Below are 5160 nucleotides of genomic sequence, written 5' to 3'. Positions count from 1 at the left end.
AGAAGGGGCAGACATTGTTTCTCTCAACCCTGGGGAAGGACTAAATAGAGATGAGATAATAAGGAAGTAAACATGACTTCCTATACTATTGTTCTTTGAACTATAAAATTGAGATAAGAATAGAACCTGCTTCCTGTGACTGTTACGGAACTAGTAGTAAGTAAAAGTGAAACAGACTCTAAGGATAAGTTAAGCAGTTCTAAGTAAGTGTTATTTATAATGCCACACATATGTAAAATACATCCAGGGAAGCACATGGCTAGAAGCAATGAATTCCCATTGTCTTCACAAAAAGGAGGTACCACAGTTAGCTTAGACCATCAGCTAACAAGGGAACTTCAATGAAGGATGGCTCAGAGCAGACTGGCCTGGAGGCACACATTCATGTAACAATTCATTCATTATTAACTGACAGAGGAGGACCCAGTCCACTATAGGCAGCACCATTCCCTGGGTAGCAAGAAGACTTAGGATGTATAAAAAAAAGAAGCTGGCTAACTGTGGGTGAGGGGTCCAGGAAACAGCTCTCCTCTAGGATGCTTGCTTCAAGTTCCTGCCTGAGTTGCTGCTTTAACGTCTCTCATTGACGACCGTGACCTAGAAGTGTAAGCCAGCTGCATCCTTTCCTCCCCCGAGTTGCTTTGGTTGGCATGGGTTTTGATTTGATTTGTTTGCTTGCTTTTTTGATTGGAGGGTTTTCACAACAGAAAGAAAAGTAGGCCAGAAGAGATAAAGTCCTATACTGCTCTAATAGTGCAGAAAAGAAGAACTGAACAGGAAAACATAACCACAGGTAACCTTCATTACAGAAAATCTTCATGCTCCAAGTCTCAACTACCATTATCAAGGAAAATTTAAGAAGGCAACCTAAGTTACAAAAATTTTACTTCATTTCACTGTTAACTTGAAGTCAAATTACCTATTTGTTTTAACAAATATTCCCCTAAATAACTTCCTGGCTTGATAAAATTTTTATCATATGTATCATCGTCCTTAGAAAAAATAAAAATGAACTTTTGCTCAATAATCACATCAGAGATTTAAATACTTGCAAAGAAGTAAGTATGACTATCTAACATTAGCTATTGCTATGAAGAGTCACCATAACCAAAGAATCTCTTGTAAAAGAAAGCATTTAATTGGAGGCTTGCTTATAATTTCAGAAATTTAGTCCACTATCATTATGGTGAAAGAATGGTGGTACGCTTGGTGCTGGAGCAGTGCTGAGAGATACACTGTGATCCATGGCCAGAGAGAGAGAACTGAGCCTAGCTGAGAGATACACTGTGATCCAAGGGCAGAGAAAGAGAACTGAGCCTAGCTGAGAGATACACTGTGATCCATGGGCAGAGAGAGAGAACTGAGCCTAGCTGAGAGATACACTGTGATCCAAGGGCAGAGAAAGAGAACTGAGCCTAGCTGAGAGATACACTGTGATCCATGGCCAGAGAGAGAGAACTGAGCCTAGCTGAGAGATACACTGTGATCCATGGGTAGAGAGTGAGAACTGAGCCTAGCTGAGAGATACACTGTGATCCACAGGCAGAGAGAGAGAGAACTGAGCCTAGCTGAGAGATACACTGTGATCCACAGGCAGAGAGAGAGAGAGAGAACTGAGCCTAGCTGAGAGATACACTGTGATCCATGGGCAGAGAGAGAGAACTGAGCTTAGCTGAGAGATACAGTGTGATCCACGGGCAGAGAAAGCATGAGAACTGAGCCTAGCTGAGAGATACACTGTGATCTACAGGCAGAGAGAGAGAGAACTGAGCCTAGCATGGGCTTCTGATACCTCCAAGCCCACTCACAATGATACACTTCCTACTCCAACAAGGCTATACTTCCTAGACCTTTTAATCCTTTCAAATAGCATCACCCCCTAATAACTAAGCTATTATATATAAGCCTCTGGAACCCATTCTTATCAAACCACCATGAGCACATTTACTCATCTCTGGGAAACATGTTACTTGAGCCTATGGAAGTATTATGGGGCACAGCTTCTTAACCTGTGGGGTACGGGATTGAGGAACCCAATGTAGAACACATGAAAAATCTGTCGAAAGTGATGTTTATATAGGATTGGAGAGGTAGATCAGCAGTTAAGAGCACTTGCTGCTCTTACGGAATATCAGAGCTGAGTTCCCATATCAGGTGGTTTACGACCACCTGTAACTCCAGCTCTAGAGGATCTAACTCCCTCTTCTGGCCTATACTCACACATGCATGTACACACACACACACACACACACACACACACATACACACACAGATACACAGACACACACATGTGCTCCCGAATAAATAAACAAACAATAAATATTATTGTGTTTATCAATTCACAGTAACCAAAACATGATTCAAATCAAACATACAATGGGCATGAGGTGTCTCTGGCAGCCCTTACCTGGTTACATTACAGCTCCATGGCAACACTGGCTCTGAACATGTCACACCCACTTTGAAGTGGGGGATGCCATCAAATGCCACCCAGAAACAATGTCCACTACTAAAAGCTCCTTGGCTCAGATTAGAGATTACTGCCTGTGGTAAACTTCAGTCTGTTACTGTGCATGTAAAAGCTTTCTGAGCCCACAGAAACTGATACAGAAAATAAAGACCTAATACATTCATAGTTCCATTCCTTGGTGTATGTCAAATTAGTCTACTCTGGATGGGCTCATGATAAATTATTTAGATTTTAAAATTGCTGTTTGAGGGCAGAACCTCGTGGATCCCGGTTTGCTTCACTTGCAGAGTCATCTGTGCCGGTTGGTCCCAGTTCCCCCTCGACGTTTTCAGGGCCAGCCTACATCGCCCCTTGGCGCCATGACCACTACCACCACCTTCAAGGGTGTGGATCCTAACAACAGGAACAGCTCCCAGGTTTTGCGGCCTCAGGTGGTGGGTACAATTTTTCATTAGGCTTTGATGAGCCAACAGAACAGCCTGTGAGGAAGAACAAGATAGCTTCTAGCATCTTTGGGACACCTGAAGAAAATCCCCCATCTTGGGCCAAGTCAGCAGGTGCCAAGTCTAGTGGTGGCAGGGAAGATTCGGAGTCGCCTGGAACACAGAGAAGTAACTCTTCTGAAGCAAGCTCTGGAGACTTCTTAGACCTCAAGGGAGAAGGTGATATGCGTGAAACTGTGGACACAGACTTCCAAGCCAACCTGGCGTAGATGGAAGAGAAGCCGGTGCCCGCTGCTCCTGTGCCCAGCCCAGTGGCTCTGGCCCCAGCGCCGTCCAGGAGAAACCCCCCTGGTGGCAAGTCCAGCCTGGTCTTGGGTTAGCTTCTTGTGTTGGAACTCTGTCCTTCTGTTTGTTTGTTTTTCCATGCTTGTGAACTGCACAACGTGAGCCTGACTGTATATCTTTCAGATTTGTTTCATTAAAAGAGAAGCACTTTATGTACTGCTGTCTTTTTTCCCCCTGCTTTCTCTCTTCCTTTTTCTTCTGTCTGACTCCTGGGTCTGTGGGCCATGGCATGAGTGTTTTCTAGTAGTAGACTGGAGTAGTAGACTGTTTTTAAGAACAAATGATCTGGTTCCTGATGTATAGAGACTCTTATGTACCAGGGTTTTTGACTCTGTACTTGGCTTACTGGGATGGGACAGACAGCAGCCCCTGCTCCCCGCTGTCCACTCTGCTCTCCTTGCTGTTGCCCCACCATCAGTGCCCTTTGCTAAGTGCACCCTCCTGTGTCATGTGGAATGATCAAAGCAGCTGCACCTCACATCCCGCTGCCTGCCAAGCAAAGGAGCTGCTTTCATACCGAGGATGCCAGTGGCCACTGTGACTGGCCGGCTGCTGGGTAGAGCCACCCAGAAAAGAGGATGGCTTCACGTATACAAGCAAGCTGCCTGGAATTGTGAGGTGAAGGACACAAGGGAGGCTGTCCCAGCATGGGGCTGTAGGTGTGCAGGTCCCACAGGGAGATCCTAAAGGAAGAACTCTGCCATGTGCATGACTCTGGTGCTTGACCATGAAGAAAGAAAGTCTCATCCTTGACACTTGTACTTCTTAGTCCTGGACTGTTGCTTAAAGTAAACAATGCCCACCTTTTGAAAAAAAAAATAAAAATAAAATAAAATTGCTGTTTGAGTAGCTGACTCGAGTTCCATAAAGTGTGTTCAATGAATTTCAGTTTTGAATTAGGATAAAATTTCTAGCAATTTCTGAAAATACTTTAAACATACTTCTGCCATTTTGTACTGGTATTTATGGAAATGAGAAATCTCGAGACATGGCCGGCGAGGGAGACAACTAGGACGCTGCACACAACATGGGAAACCACCTGCCGCTTCTGCCTGCAGACAGTGAAGATGAAGACGATGAAATTGAAATGGAAGTTGAAGACCAGGATAGTAAAGAAGTGAGAAAACCAAATATCATAAACTTTGACACCAGTCTGCCAACCTCACATACATACCTGGGAGCTGATATGGAAGAGTTTCACGGCAGGACTTTGCATGATAACGATAGCTGTCAGGTGATTCCAGTCCTTCCTGAGGTGATGATGATCCTGATTCCTGGGCAGACATTACCACTGCAGCTCTCTCACCCACAAGAAGTCAGTATGGTGCAGAGCTTAATCCAGAAAGACAGAACCTTTGTAGTTCTTGCATACAGCAATGTGCAAGAAAGGGAAGCACAGTTTGGAACGGCAGCAGAGATCTATGCCTATCGAGAGGAGCAGGAGTTTGGAATTGAAGTAGTGAAAGTGAAAGCGATAGGACGGCAGAGGTTCAAGGTCCTCAAACTTTGAACACAGTCAGATGGAATTCAGCAAGCTAAAGTGCAAATTTTGCCAGAGTGTGTGTTGCCGTCAACCATGTCTGTAGTTCAGTTAGAATCACCCAATAAGTGCCAGATATTTCCTTCAAAACGTATCTCTTGGGAAGACCAGTACTCATGTAAATGGTGGCAGAAATACCAGAAGAGAAAGTTTCCCTGTGCAAATCTGACATCGTGGCCTTGTTGGCTGTATTCATTATATGACGCTGAAACATTAATGGATAGAATTAAGAAACAGCTACGTGAATGGGATGAAAATCTCAAAGATGACTCTCTTCCTGCAAATCCAATAGACTTTTCTTACAGAGTAGCTGCTTGTCTTCCTATTGATGATGTATTGAGAATTCAGCTCCTTAAAATTGG

At 44.2% G+C, this 5160-nt stretch overlaps 2 pseudogenes; both read left to right on the top strand.

Moving 5' to 3' along the window:
• The first annotated feature begins 2591 nt into the window (after nucleotides 1-2591).
• LOC114615611 lies at nucleotides 2592-3410 on the top strand (annotated as a pseudogene).
• A 62-nt stretch (nucleotides 3411-3472) lies between these two features.
• LOC114615610 lies at nucleotides 3473-5155 on the top strand (annotated as a pseudogene).
• The last annotated feature ends 5 nt before the right edge of the window (nucleotides 5156-5160 follow it).

Source organism: Grammomys surdaster, unplaced genomic scaffold, assembly GCF_004785775.1.
Source record: "Grammomys surdaster isolate TR1022 unplaced genomic scaffold, NIH_TR_1.0 126940, whole genome shotgun sequence".
In the NCBI taxonomy this organism is placed as follows: Eukaryota; Metazoa; Chordata; class Mammalia; order Rodentia; family Muridae; genus Grammomys; species Grammomys surdaster.
Note: the sequence above shows the minus strand (reverse complement) of the source record. Positions and strands in the feature narration are given on the sequence as shown.